Genomic DNA, 15,775 nt, shown 5'->3' on the forward strand with positions numbered 1-15,775 from the left:
GTTCCTTGCCTTACAGAAGCCTTTCGGTTCCCTGAGGTCCTTTATTAATTGTTGATCTTAGTGCCTGCACTGCCAATGTTCTCTTCTGAAACCATCTCCTTTGCTGGCATGTTCCGCCTATTCCCTATATTCCCTCCTATCAGGGTCAATGTGTTTGTTTTTGTGTTGAGGTATTTCATCATGAAAGGGTCAAAGATTTTTTTGGTATCTAGCAAAATGATCATCATATGCTTTTTCTTCAGTTTATACAGTAGATTACATTGACTAATTTTCATATGCTGAACTATCCCTACATCTCTAGGTTAAAGACTGCTTGATCATAATAGATGGTATTTTTGAAATAGTCTTGGGTTTGATTTGCAAGTATTTTATTGAGTACTTTTTCATATATGTCCATGAGGGAAATTGGTCTGTAAGTATCTTTGTTGAGTCTTTCTCTGTTTTGGGTATCTGGTTTGCAGCCTCATAAAACGATTTGGGCACTGTTTCTTCTGTTTCTATTTTGCAAACTAATTTGAGGAGTATTGCCATTAACTCTTCTTTTAAAGTATGGTTGAATTCTGTGCTATAGCCATTTGACTTTGGGTTTTTTTGTGGGGTGGGAGGAGGCTTTTGATGATGGCTTCTATTTCACTAGGGGATGTAGGTCTATTTATTTATCTGATTTTAATTTAACTTTGGTAAGTGGTTCCTATTGAGAAAAATTATTCATTTCTTATAGATATTCCAGTTTGATGAAATGCATGATTTAAAGTATGTCCTTGTAATTCTCTGGATTTCCTCAGTATCTGTTGTTATGTCCCCATACGGTTTCTGATTTTATTAATTTGGATATACTTTGCCCATCTTTATTTAGCTTGGATAAGGGTTTATCTATCTTGTTGATTTTCTCAAAGAACCAATTCTTTCTTTCACTGATTTTTGTACAATTAGCTTGATTTCTATTTTATTGATTTAGCTGTCAGTTTATTTCTTCTGGTCCAATCCTCTTGGACATATTTCCTTTTGTTCAATAACTTTGAGGTGTTACTATTAAGTATGATATCTTCCCATTTTTTTAATGTAGGCACTTAGTGCTCTTAGCACTACTTTCATTGTGTCCCATAAGTTTGCGTATGTTATGTATTCGTTTTCATTGAATTCTAGAAAGTGTTTAATTTCTTTCTTATTTATTTTTGGTCCACTTTTCATTCAATATAGAGATCTTCAATTTCCATGAACTTATATATGCTTTCCTTTCTTTCGTTGTTGATATTCTCTAATGGTCTGATAGATACAGGGAATTGTTTCAATTTTCTTGTGTCTGTTGAGACTTGCTTTATGTTTAAGTATGTGGTCCGTTTGGGAGAAAATTCTTTTGGATACTGTTGAGAAGGTGCACCCTTTTGTGTTTAGGTGGAATGTTCTGTAAATATCTGTTAGGTTTATTTGATTTAAAACTTCAGTTAATCCAGAGTTTATTAATTTTGTCTGCATGACCTGCACACTGATGACATGCACATTGGTGAGAATGAGGTATTTAAGTTCCCAAATATTAGCATGTGGAAATTAATTATGTGTTTTAAGCTATAGTAATGTTTATCTTAAAATATTACTTAGGGCATAGATGTTAAGAATTGAGGCCGGTCGGTGGTGGCACATGCCTTTAATCCCAGCACTCGGGAGGCAGAGGCAGGCGGATCTCTGTGAGTTCGAGGCCAGTCTGGTCTACAAGAGCTAGTTCCAGGACAGGAACCAAAAGCTACAAAGAAACCCTGTCTCAAAAAAATCTAAAAAAAAAATCACCGTTCCATCTGGACGGGTGAGTGTGTGCTATCCTGGGGCGGACTGTCCCGGTAGAGAGCACAAACCCCCCTACACTAAGGCTACCCAACCAGAGCAGTGAGTGCCTGCCTAGCGGGCAGGCCTCAGCAACCCCGAAAGGGAGCGCAGGCACCCCCAGCTTGTATGGCAGTGTCGCCTGTGTTCTACTCGACCCCGCCCTACACCTTGCATTCAGCCTTCTTTCCGCGGGTCATTGGAATACCAGGCATCCCTGTTTTGGTGTTGAGGAGTTCATCTGGTAGGGAATGGTTCCTGCCCCTACACTGAGGAGATACACCCAGAGAGTTAGTCACAGCAAAGACTGGTCCAAAACACCAGGCCTCTCCTGGCTCCATTTGAAGGAAAAGATGGGCAGGCCCCAATGCAAGAATTCCCCCAACAACTTGAAAGGCAACGTGACATCACCAGAATCCAGGAATCCCGAAATGAGAAGTGTACACCCTAATCCAGAAGAATTAGAAGAATTCGACCCAAAAGTGAATTATATGAAAATAATAGAGGACCTTAAACAGGAGGGGAAAAACTGCCATAATCAATTAGAGATTACAAACAAAAAGGTAGAGGAAATGAATAAATCTCTCAAAGATACCCAAGAAAACCAAGAGAAACAAGAAAAAGTAATCAAACAGGTAAGGGAAACGGTTCAAGACTTGAAGAATGAAGTGGAAGTAATAAAGAAAACACAAACCGAGGGAAGGATGGAGATGGAAAATTTGGATAAACGAACAGAAACTACAGAGTCAAGTACCACCAACAGATTACAAGAGATAGAAGAAAGAATCTCAGACACTGAAGATACCATAGAGAAAATAAACTCTCTGATCAAAGAAAACAGCATAACCAACAAATTCTCAACACAAATATTTTGTTTGTTTTTTGAGACAGGGTTTCTCTGTAGCTTTGGAGCCTGTCCTGGAACTAGCTCTTGTAGACCAGGCTGGCCTCGAACTCCCAGAGATCCGCCTGCCTCTGCCTCCTGAGTGCTGGGATTAAAGGCGTGCACCACCACCGCCCAGCAACTTACAGAATCTTAAGGAAAACCTAATCAGGAGGAGAAACTCCTATGCATCCCTCAAAACCTCAACTCCAGCGCTTGGGAGGCAGAGGGAGAAGGATCTCTGTGAGTTTGAGGCCAGCCTGGTCTATAGAGTAAGTTCCAGGACAGGCTCAAAAGCTACAGAAAAACCCTGTCTTGGAAAAAACAAACAAACAAAAACCTCCTCAACTCTAATTCTTCATATAAGAAGCCAACTGCCTATTGCTGTGGGATAATGCTTTTGTACACTGTAAAGATCTGTCACTCATATTGGTTTAATAGAACGCTGATTGACCAGTAGCCAGGCAGGAAGTAGAGGCAGGGCAACCAGACTAGGAGAATTCTGGGAAGAGGGAAGGCAGAGAGTCAGTCACCAGCCAGACTCAGAGGAAGTAAGATGAGAATGCCTCATTGATAAAAGGTACCAAGCCACGTGTCTAAACATAGACAGGAATTATGGGTTAATTTAAATTGTAAGAGCTAGTTCATAATTAACTTTAGCTAAAGGCCAAACAGTTTATAATTAATATAAGCCTCCGTGTTTCTTTGGGACTGAATGAATACAGGACCAGGTGGGACAGCCATCCAAGGGAAACCCTGCTTGCCTCTGTTCTCCACTGACATCATCAAGAGTGTGTTGTGACATTGTCAACACATTCCTACCTGAGTAGCCACCAGGTCCTGCTGGATCTGAGGCTTCTCTAGCCGAGGTAGGGCTGGGCCAGGTTGTATTTCCAGAATGGCCTGCACTGTTGCTTCTGCGTGGGGCATATTGGGCCAGGGTGTGGTGTCAGGGCTGAGTGCCGGGGGGATCTTCACCAGAGCCCAGTGTTCCCGGAGATGCTGGATATAGCCATGGAGCTGAGCAGCCAGTTCCTCTGGTGTAGGCTTCTCCACACTGCTGCCCTCAGGGCTACAGGAGACAGGAGGGAGATCGTGATACATAACTGTCCCCACGGGGCAGTCTTCCAGCAGATAATATGGCAGCTGCTGGGGCTCAGTCCACAGAGAGCTTGCCCAGCATGCATGTGGCTCCATCCCGGCTCTCAGGAGGTGGAGGCAGGAGGGTCAGATACATAGCAAGGTGGTGGAACCTAGATGGTAGGAAGACCACCAGGGGAGTTTGTATGTAATTATGTGGTATGCACAGTCCGTACTGGACACTGAGGCTGCACGGACAGCTGAGACGCTCTCTGCAGTGAGTTCACAGGTACCGCGACAGACAGAAGAATAAAGGGCATTGCTCACCCTGCCAGGCCCCCACAGGGCTTTACAGTGCCTCCTTGCTTTAGGGCTACACCATGCCGGGGCACTTCCTGCTCTATGCTTCCTGTTGCCATGATGGATTGACACTTCTGAAGTCAAAATCCAAAATTTAATAATTTTTCTTTTCACTGATTTTTCCCTCCAGCTTTAGAGGTTGAAACCAGAGTCTATGCATCTATGTGAGACTACGTGGTGATTTGCTTGTATGTTTGGTGTTGTATTTATTTATTTGAGACAGAATCTCACTGTGTAGACCAGTATTGCCTAGAACTTGCTATGTAGACCAGGCTGACCTTGAGCTCCTCAAACTCTGCCTCCTGAGTGCTGGGATCAAAGGTTTGTGTCGCCACACTTGGTGTCACTGAATGGCCTATTCCAGTCAGGCCCCATGACAGGGACATTACATCCCCATATGCAGCAGGCTCTGGGACATGCACCCCATAGTTCAGCATAGCTCTTGTGCTTCCTGAGGGTACCTGGGCCAAGGTATCTCTCCATCCATAGCAGCTTCCTTCTCAACCAGCAGCCTAGATGCCTCTATCTCTGCAGCCTGCAGGTCACTCTTGGTGGCTCCAGCTCCAGCAGTCGTCAGAGTGAGCAGCACTCCATTTGCCTCCTCACAATCCTCACTGTGGGACAGGATCTGAGTGTTTCAGCACTCAGTCCCAGCCCAGTAAGAGGTAGGCAGAGCTCTATGGATTCAAAGCCAGCCTGGGCCACATAGCAAGTTCCAGGCCAACCTGGGCTATACAGTGAGACCCCATTTCAAATAAAAATACCACAAACCACTAAAAGACAGCCCCCACCCTACATACTTTATGGGTCAGAACAAGACCTCATGGTAAGGCCCTGTGCCTTCTGAAGGCCCTATGTCCCTCTTTACATAGGCTCATCTTGGGATGCAGCCCCGCTCCACTCCCAGCCACCACCGTCATTGGCAGTAGGCACAGACCTGTATTGCAGGGCCAGGCACAGGGTTGTGGTCTCAGCCTCCCGCTGGCCCAGCTGCATACTAAGTCTCTCACAGCGGCCCTTGTGACCCTTGAGCACAGCCAGCAAGAGGCGGTTGAAGCACTTCAACTTCTCAATGCTTCTGCCTCCAAAGAAGAGCAACAGTGAATATGAGTGAGGCCCCAATCAGCCAGAGCCCAGTTTCCTCCCCTCCATCTCTCTCACAAACCAGGGGCAGGAGGCATGGTGCCCTTAAAAGCTCAGCAGCTTCAGGAAGTCCCTGAAACTAAGCAGATTCACTAGGATCCTCCCTGTTGGGGTAAGAAAAGTTCTTCTGAGACCAGCTGATTATAGTTGCAATGATGACTAGAGGTCAGACCAGATGCCAGACAAGGTTTAGACCAGAGTCACTTGGATGGGACACTCTCCAATGTGCTGAGCTGCCTTCAGGCTGTGAATTGCACTCCAGGCTCTCAGCTTTGTGAGCTGTCAGCCATGCTGGTGTGGGCTTTGGTGATGCAGCTGTCTTTGAGTCATTTCTGCTCATGTATGTAACCTTTCACTCATGATCCTATATGGAAACTCATTGGTGGACTAAGTTGAACTTTGGTGGTGTCTGTACTCTCGTGTGTCATGGCTCCCTACCTGGGATGAGTTGATGTGTACAGTATCTCCCCAGGAAAAGTTTTGTCACACACCACTAGGGAAGCCATAAAGCGCACATTGAAGCTTACCCGACACTGGAAAAGCAGAGGACATTACCGCCTAGACTCTGAAGACTTCAAAGACTTCAGACTCACCTGAGGTGCCCAGGGCTGCCCTTCTGCCCCAGAACTGCTGGAGTTGCTGCTGTTTGTACACCCTGCTCTGAGGAGGGGCGTGGGCAGGAAGCCTCCAGCTGCATCAGGGAATCCTCCAGTTCCTGCACCTGCCAGTGATGGAGGATCAGACTGTGGCTTCACCTACAGACAGTTCTGTCAGCAGCAGGAACCCAGCCAAGCCCTGTCCATATGACGTGAGACAGGTCCCCAATTGCCACTCAACACGTACCCCCCCCCCAACCTGGGGACTGCAGCTACTAGCAGGGGGTGGGGGAGGGAGGGACAGCTCTACTTTTTTTAGGATTTATTTATTTTTATTATTTTATGTACATCAGTGTTTTGCCTGCATGCATGTCTGTGTGAGGGTTTTGGGTTGCTGGGAACTGGAGTTACAGGCAGTCGTGAGCTGTCAAGTGGGTTCTGGGACCTGAACGTGGATCCTCTGGAAAAGCAGCCACTGCTCTTTTTTCCTTTCTAAATTTTTAAGAGACTCAGTGTTTCTCTGCGTTGTCTGGATCTCCCCAACTCAAGCCACCCTTCTCCCTCAGTCTCCCATGTAGCTGGAATTTCTCTCTCTCTCTCTCTCTCTCTCTCTCTCTCTCTCTCTTTCTCTCTCTCTCTCTTCTTTCTTTTCTTCTTTCTTTCTTTCTTTCTTTTTTTTTTGCTTCTTTGTTTTTTCGAGACAGGGTTTCTCTGTAGCTCTGGAGCCTGTCCTGGAACTAGTTCTTGAAGGCCAGGCTGGCCTCGTACTCACACTCACAGAGATCCACCTGCCTCTGCCTCCCCATTGCTGGGATTAAAGGCGTGCACCCTGCGTGCAGCTGGAATTTCAAGTGTGCACCACCACACTCTGGAAGGAGAATTTCATTTCTGTGTTGGTGAGAGGAGTCTCAGCAAACTAAGAGCGGAGGAGTCTAGGCAGGGCTTTGCTCCCGTCCAGTCTGTTTTCCTTCTCTTTTGAGACAATGTTTGCTTATCTTGTCCAAGCTACTGTTAAATTGTGATTCTCCTGTCTCAGCCTCTGAAGTTCTTAGCATTGCAGGCTTGTTCCACTATAGATGGGTTTGACATTTCCCATCATCTGCCCATTTCCGGTCCCCTTCACCACTTCTCTGCTGTCACCCCACCCCCACCATCAGGGGCGTGGTCTACCACCAGACTGTTCCTCCCACAGTCAGCAGATGCAGCAGGTCCAGTTCCCCTCAGGACACAGATCCCTCTGCGTTCCCACCACACACAAAGCACAGCGGTAAATCCTGCTCCACCGCCACATCCTGAATACTGTGGTGGTCCCCCACTTGCCGCCATCTCCCCGACTCTATCCCAGCCACAGTGACCTCAGGATCTGCTGGTTCTGTCACTGTGACATCAGCTACAGTCATTTGGGAAGAGGAAACTAAAAGTTGAGAAAACGTTTCCCTCAGATAGACCTGCGGACATTTCCTTGATGACTAAGGTGGGAGAGCCTAGCTCACTGTGGGTGGGGCCATACCTGGGCTGGTGGTCCTGGATTCTATAAGAAAGCAGGCTGAGCAAGCCAGGAAGCAGCACCCTCCATGGCCTCTGCATCAGCTCCTGCCTCCAGCTCCCTGCCTTGAGCTCCCACTCCGGCTTCCCTCAGAGTTTTAAGATGAGAACAACAACAACAACAAACCTCTTCCTCCCCAGTTGCTTTTAGTTGTGGTGTTTTATCACAAATAGAAACCCTAAAACAGGATTATTCGGTGGTGTGTGTGCGTGTGTGTGTTTGTATGTGCAGTACCCAGGGCCTCATACTCTTCAGGCAAGGCCTCTATCGCCAAGGTACTCAGAACCTTAAAAAAAAAAAAACAAACAAACAAACAAGCAGGCTGGCCTTCAACTCAATCTACATCGGTGAATTGACCTTGGTTGTGGCTGAGCAGTCTTTCACTTGAGATTGTCTCTCCTCAGCTTCTAGAGCACTGAGATCATGGGGTGCACCCTGCCTGGCTTCTTTCTGACCTTCAGTCTGGGCCTCAAGACCCCTCTTTTACTTTGCTGTTTTCCTTGGTCCCTTCTCTGGCATGGTTTTCATTGCTCCACATTGGTTTGTTGGCTGAACAAATGTGTTCGGGAGGCAGGATCTGTCTGTCCCCAGTCAGATGCTCACCTGTCTCTGCAGGGTCTCCTTCTCTGCCTGGGCATCCTTCAGGGAAGCTTGAGCGCAAACCAACTCCTCCTTCCGGCTGCCCAGGGCCAGCCGCAGCCAGGCGTTCCTCTCTATGAGGCTACCTGCCTCCTGCTGTCGCGACCCGGCTTCTTCCTGACTACTAAAGGACCCAGGTGTCCCCTGGCCACTGTCTTCTCCTTCCACTGGCCCTGCAAAGCTTAGGGAGTAGTGGCGCCAGGCGGCCACGGTGGCCTCAGGGGAGCTCAGCCTGCTCTGATGTCTCAGCAGGGCCAGTGTCCTGGGTGGCTGCCTGCGGGCTCAGGGGGCTTTCCACCTCAGCCTTTCACCCTTCTTCTGGCTTCAAGGCTAGGGCCCCATGGGATCCCACACAATAATCATCCTCAGGCCTGTGAAGACAACCGGGACCCCAACCACCTGAGGCTCAGCAGGGGCTTTGGGGCTAGATCTCAGAGTCCCTGGGAAGGGTGAGCAGGCAGTGAGCTGCGTGGCTGAGGAGGAAAGGGAAGGGAAGGGAGAGCATGGAGGAGAGGAGGCAAGAGGAAGCTAAGGCAGATGTGTGGGGGGCGGCAGCTTTGTGAGGGGCACCTGCTGGAATAGAAGCACTAAATTCATCCTACCGGCTCCCGGGTCTCTGCAGGTCAGGACTAAGGAGTTCCGGAAGCAGCTCGAGTTTGGCCTCGAATCTCCCACTGGTGGTCTCTGCCTCCTTTGAACTCTCAGCCACTGGGTCCAGCTCCCCCTGCAAATGACACCCCATCCCGAAGGCTCTCAGCCGTCAGGTCCAGCTCCCCCTGAGAATGACACCCCATCCCGCAGGCTCTCAGCCACTGGGTCCAGCTCTCCCAATAAATGACCCCCCATCCCGCAGGCTCTCAGCCACTGGGTCCAGCTCTCCCTATAAATGACACCCCATTCTGCATTCTCTCTGCTGTCAGGTCCAACTCCCCCTAAGAATGACTGCTCGCCACCACTGTAGGTTCTCAGTGAAGCAGGCTCACTCCTGGGCTCCGGGATCCATGGAATTGGGCACAGCAGGAAGAGGAGCACACTTACGGGTGGAGGATGCCTCCCTCGGCGACTTCGGGGCCCTGTGGCCTGGGCACTCATGGCTTCTTCCACCCCTGATCACGGCCTGCTCTCAGATTCCCTTTGTCGGCCTGGATCCTTGGTTCCCCCCTTAGGAGTTTTGGGTCAACTGCATTGATTGAACACATTTGAATATTTGACTGCCTCACGTGATGGCACTTACTCTTGTCCATTTGCCCCAACCTCTCGCCCTCTTCTCTACCTGACAATCCTTTTCTCTCAGCTGCCTGAAGGCATCGCTCTTATCTGTGCCCCCTCTCCCCTATGGAGGCGTGGGATAGGGATCCCAAGAATCTGTTTTCTTCCCAGGACTCTCCTAGCACCAAACTCCCTCTCGTGTGTGTGTGTGTGTGTGTGTGTGTATGTGTGTCCACCCTCCGCTCTGCTCCAGGGCACCCTGGGAAAGGCCTGAGCCCCTGGGCGCATCTCAGGTCACCCTGGCTATGAGGCTGCACTGGCCAAGGCTGGTCTGGTACGGGCTGAGAAACAGGAAGGCCCCTGCCCTGGTCACGTGGACAGTTATTGTCTTGTTTCCTTCTCCAGGATGTCAGCTTCCTACAGAACGGGGACAGGGTGGGGTAGGGGACTCTTGTCCCACTCCAAGATAACAGCTACCCCCGTATTCCAAACCTTTGGTCCCTCCATTTCCTCAGGTTTTCTGTGTTCCCATGTTCAGCGGGGCTCACTCCACCGTAATATCATTTATTATTATTATTTTTATTTATTTATTTATTTTATTTTACTTTTTGTTTTTTGAGATAGGGTTTCTCTGTGGTTTTGTAGCCTGTCCTAGAACTAGCTCTTATAGACCAGGCTGGTCTCGAACTGACAGAGATCCGCCTGCCTCTGCCTCCCGAGTGATGGGATTAAAGGCATGCACCACCACCGCCCGGCTTATTATTATTTTTATGTGTTTCTAAAACAAAAACCCTGTAGGAGTGGGCTCCAGCATTGAAATAAAATTATGTCTTTCATTCCTTTGCTTTTTTCATTTGTGTTTGTGGTGGGTAAGCTGCATGCTCTTCTCCTTCCACCATGCAGGTCTCCGGGATAGAGTCAGGTCTTCGGGTTTGGGGTGCCTGCCTCTGTTCACCACGCTACAATGTTTCTCTTCAACAAGAAGGTCCGCTCTTCCCACAGAGCCCTACTTGTCTGCGTCAGAAGGCTCCGGTGGGACATTGAGCCTGTCCACAGTGTGTCTGCTGGCTTTTCTTTTTACTTTTTCTTTCCATCATGGCTTTTAGAAGAGTCTCGTATAGTGCGCGATAACTTGAGCTCCCGATCTTCATCTTCTGACCTCTGGGGTGCTGGAATGACAGGTGTGCACTATCAGCCCCCATCGCGATAATATTGGATAAGTGTCAACATATGTAAAATAAGAACAAAAATAAGCCGGGCGGTGGTGGCAATCTCCTTTAATACCAGCACTTAGGGGCCATAGAGCACTTGGGAGTTCAAGATCAGCCTGGTCTACAAAGAGAGTTCCAGAACAGCTAAGACAGAGAAGCCCTGCCTCAAAAAAAAATCGATCAATAAATAGGTGGATAGATATAGATAAATAAACAAACAAACAAGCAGAAATAAATAGTTGAGAGAGCCTTTGGCAAACCCAAGCCAAGCCAAACCCTATCCTGTCAATCATCAATCAGCCCCACCCAGGTCAGTTTCCTGCCCTATCACAGCAGCATCTTTGACAACTGTTGTCTGCTGAATCCAGAACTACAAGCTCCCCCCAATCTTGCTTAAGTCAACTCTGGACCACACCCATTCCCAATAATACCCTATCTCAGTCCCACTCCTGCCGGTTATACTCTAATTTATATCTCCGGGATCGCCTCAGCCTATCAGCGTCCAGGTCCTGAGGTTCCTGGAACTACATTTCCCAGAAGGTGTCACCGCAACTCCGCACAAACTTCCGGTCAGGAAGATGGCGGCTATCTAGAACCCTGTGACTGGCTGCGGTACCTAGGCTGCAGAGTGGAACCTGGCTGTGTGACCGCGCGCGAGCTTTGTGTCGCTGTGATCAAACTTCGATCCGGCTTGCTGCAGCTCTAGGTTCGTTCTGCTTGAGGAGCTGGGGTCTGTGGAGTCCCGAGTCGGAGACATCGCAAGAAACGTGCATCTATTGCGCGGTAGGCGACTTGGATGGCGTCTGCCTCCCACAGACCTGACCACCCGAGTCCGCGCCAAGCTCTCGTGCACGATCCAGTCACTCACGCGCTGTAGCCTCGGGCGACAGAAACCCAGACACAAGCTCGCCAAAGCCAGCAAGGCAAGTGGGGCGCTCAGGAAAGGCTTCAGGCACAGCTGGATCCAGGCGCCCAGAAGTGACTTAGGCGGTCAGCCAGGAGTCTCTTCGCGCAGGCGCCGCCCCAGGGGGAAAAGGGGGCATGAAAAGCCTTCAACTGTATGTTCTCAGCTTGGCAAACCCATTAGGTCTCTTTTCCTTTTCTGTCTCTTGGAACTCTCAAGTGTGGGAGCCACTGAAGGCCTTACTGGGTCAAATACCCATCTCTGAGTATTGCCGGTGACCAGGCAGCTGTGTTTATTGGCCCAGTGAAGGGCAGAGACAGTGTTTGCCCTGTTACAAGAGGTGTAAAGCTAAGATTGGGGCACAGTTCATTTGATGGAGTGCTGTGGCTCTGGGTGGAGTGCTTACCCAGCACGCATGAGGCCCTGGGAACCACATACACCGGGTGCTGCCATCTCAACATGCAGAAGGTCGATGCCAAGGGCCAGGGTTACCACGTCACTCGAAGCCATGTATGTTATGTATGTGAGTTAGCGGCCAGCCTGGGCTACACGAAACTGTGTCACAAACAAAAAAGAAGGCAAATGAAAAAGCTGTTATTCTCCTGTGGGCGGTTCCTGGCCTCACACTTTTATTTATTGAGCTCTACATTTTTCTCTGCTTTCCTCCCTGTCTCTCCCTTCCCTCTTTCAACCCTCCCACAAGGTCCCCATGCTCCCAATTTACTCAGGAGATCTTGTCTTTTTATACTTTCTACTTCCCATGTAGATTAGATATATGTAAGTCTCTCTTAGCGTCCTCATTGTTGTCTAAGGTCTCTGGGATTGTGGTTTGTAGGATGGCTTTCTTTGTTTTATATTTAAAAACCACCTATGAATGACTACATGTGATAGTTGTCTTTCTGTGTCTGGGTTACCTCACTCAAAATAATGTTTCCTAGCTCCATCCATTTTCCTGCAAAATTCAAGCTGTCGTTATTTTTTTCTGCTGTGTAGTACTCCATTGTGTAAATGTACCACATTTTCCTTATCCATTTCTCGATCAAGGGACATTTAGGTTCTTTCCAGGTTCTGGGTGTGACAAACAAAGCTGCTATGAACATAGTTGAGCACATGTCCTTGTGGCATATTTGAGCATCCTTTGGATATATACCCAAAAGTGGTATTACTGGGTCTTGGGGAAGGTTGTTTCCTAATTTTCTGAGAAATCACCCCACTAGCCGGGCGATGGTGGCACACGCCTTTAATACCAGCACTTGGGAGGCAGAGGCAGGCGGATCTCTGTGAGTTCGAGACCAGCCTGGTCTACAGAGCTAATTCCAGGACAGGCTCCAAACCCACAGAGAAACCCTGTCTCCAAAAACCAAAAAAAAAAAAAAAAAAAAAACCACCACACTGACATCCAAAGAGCCTGTACCAGCTTGCATTCCCACCAGCAATGCAGAAGTGTTCTCTTTTCCCCACAACCTCTCCAGCATGAGCTGTCATCTGTGTTTTGGATCTTGACCATTCTTACAGGTGTGAGATGGAATCTCAGAGTTATTTTGATTTGCATTTCTCTGATGACTAAGGATGTTGAACATTTCCTTAAGTGTCTTTCAGCCATTTTAGATTCCTCTGTTGAGAGTTCTCTGTTTAGGTCTGTACTCCATTTTTTTTTAATGGATTATGTGTTCTTTTGGTGTTCAATTTCTTGAGTTCTTTGTATATTTTGGAGAACAGACCTCTGTCTGATGTGGGGTGGTGAAGATCTTTTCCCATTCTGTAGGCTGTCGTTTTGTCTTATTGGCCGTGTCCTTTGCTTTACAGAAGCTTTTCAGTTTCAGGAGGTCCCATTTATCAATCGTTTCTCTCAGTGTCTGTGCTGCTGGGGTTCTATTTAGGAAGTGGTCTCCTGTGCCAATGCATTCGAGTGTACTTCCCACTTTCTCTTCTACAAGGTTCAGTGTGGCTGGCTTTATGTTGAGGTCTTTGATCCATTTAGACTTGAGTTTTGTGTATGGTGATAGATATGGATCTATTTTCATTCTTCTACATGTTGATATTCAGTTATGCCAGTACCACTTGTTAAATATGCTTTCTTTTTTTCCATTTGATATTTTTTTGCTTCCTTGTCAAAAATCAGGTGTTCGAAGATGTGTGGATTGATATCCGGGTCTTCTATTTGGTTCCATTGATCCTCCTGTCTGTTTTTATGCCAATACCAGGCAGTTTTCAGTAGAGTTTGAAGCCAGGTATTGTGATGCCTCCAGAAGTTCTTTTATTGTACAGGATTTTTGCTTTTCCATATGAAGTTGAGTACTGTTCTTTCGAGGTCTGTGAAGAATTTTGCTGGGATTTTGACGGGCATTGCATTGAATCTGTCTTGGCCTCACTCATGAGGGAGCCGTTTTGCAATGAGATTCCCACGCAGCAAGGGGCTCATAGCTCAGCTTCTGGCTTTAGTAACCAGTTGCTTTCAAAAACTCTTTTTTTATTTTTTTTATTTTTTTATTCTTTTTTAATTAATATTTCCACCTGCTCCCCATTTCCCATTTCCCTCCCCACCTTCCAAATATTGCCCCCTCCCCCCACTCCCCTCCCCCTATCCCCACTCCTCTTCTCCACCCCCAACACCATTCCCCCTCCCTTTCGATACTGAAGAGCAGTCCAAATTCCCTGCACAGCGGGAAGACCAAGGTCTTGTATCTACGTCCAGGAAGGTGAGCATCTAAACAGGCTAAGCTCCCACAAAGCCAGTTCATGTATTAGGATCGAAACCTAGTGCCATTGTCCTTGGCTTCTCATCAGCCTTCATTGTCTGCCATGATCAGAGAGTCCAGTTTCAACCCATGCTTATTCAGTCCCAGACCAGCTGGCCTTTGTGGGCTCCCAATAAATCAGATCCACTGTCACAGTGGGTGGGTGCATCCCTCGTGGTCCTGATTTCCTTGCTCATGTTCTCCCTCCTTCTGCTCCTCATTTGGACCTTAAGAGCTCAGACCGTTGCTCCAAATTGAGTCTCTGTCTCTACCTCGATCCATCGCCAGATGAAGGGTCTAAGGTGATATGTAAGACATTCATCAGTATAGGATAGGATCATTTCAGGTTCCCTCTCCTCAGTTGCCCAAGGTACCAGCTGGAGACATCTCCCTGGACACCTGTGAGCCCCTCTAGAGTCAAGTCTCTTGCCAACCCTAAGATGGCTCCATTAGTTAGGATATATACTTCGCTGCTCCCGTATCCATCCTTCCTATATCCCAACCGTCCCAATCCCCCAAGCTACTCCCATCCTCCCCTTCTCATGTTTCTCATCCCATTTCCCCTTTGCTCCTTGCCACCTCACCCTCAAGTTCCCAGTTTTTGCCCGGCAATCTTGTCTATTTCCCCTCTCCAGGTGGATGACTATACGATTTTCTTTGGGTTCACTTTCTTATTTAGCTTCTCTAGGATCACAAATTATATGTTCACTGTCCTTTATTTATGGCTAGAAACCGTTTATGAGTGAGTACATCCCATGTTCCTCTTTTTGGGTCTTGGATACCTCACTCAGGATAGTGTTTTCTATTTCCATCCATTTGCACGCAAAATTCGAGAAGTCATTGTTTTTTACCGCTGAGTAGTACTCTAATATGTATATATTCCACACTTTCTTCATCCATTCCTCCATTGAAGGGCATCTAGGTTGTTTCCAGATTCTGGCTATTACAAACAATGCTGCTATGAACATAGTTGAACAGATACTTTTGTCATTTGATGGGGCATCTCTTGGGTATATTCCCAATAGTGGTATTACTGGATCTTGGGGTAGGTTGATCCCAAATTTCCTGAGAAATCGCCACACTGATTTCCAAAGTGCTTGCACAAGTTTGCATTCCCACCAGCAATGAATGAGTGTGCCCCTTTCTCCACAACCTCTCCAGCAAAGGCTATCATTGGTGTTTTTGATTTTAGCCATTCTGACAGGTGTAAGATGGTATCTCAAAGTTGTTTTTTAAAAAAAAGAAAAAGAAAAGAAAAATAACAGTAATTTACAGACACTCTTCATTAATATCTCTTAATATCAGTGGACTCAATTCACCCATGCAAAGACCCAGGGTAGGAGAATGTATATGAAAGCAAGATCCATACTTCTGTATACAAGAAACACACTTCAACGTCAAAGACAGACATTACCTCAGTGTAAAGTTTTGGGAAAAGATTTTCCAATCAAGTGCACCTAAGAAACAAGCTGGTATACCTCCACCAATATCTAACAAAATAGATTTCAAACTAATACCAATCAGAAGAGATGGAGGAGGACATTTTATTCTCATAACAGGACCAATTCATCAAGGTGAAATCTCAGTCCTGAATACCTATGCCCCAAATACAAGAGAACCCATATTTGTAAAAGAAACATGACTAAAT

The 15,775-nt window shown here is 47.3% G+C and overlaps 1 pseudogene; it reads right to left on the minus strand.

Moving 5' to 3' along the window:
* Positions 1–3,508: 3,508 nt before the first annotated feature.
* Positions 3,509–9,157, minus strand: LOC130863171 (harmonin-binding protein USHBP1-like; annotated as a pseudogene).
* Between the last annotated feature and the right edge of the window lie 6,618 nt (positions 9,158–15,775).

Source organism: Chionomys nivalis, chromosome 20 (genome assembly GCF_950005125.1).
Source record: "Chionomys nivalis chromosome 20, mChiNiv1.1, whole genome shotgun sequence".
Lineage (NCBI taxonomy): Eukaryota > Metazoa > Chordata > Mammalia > Rodentia > Cricetidae > Chionomys > Chionomys nivalis.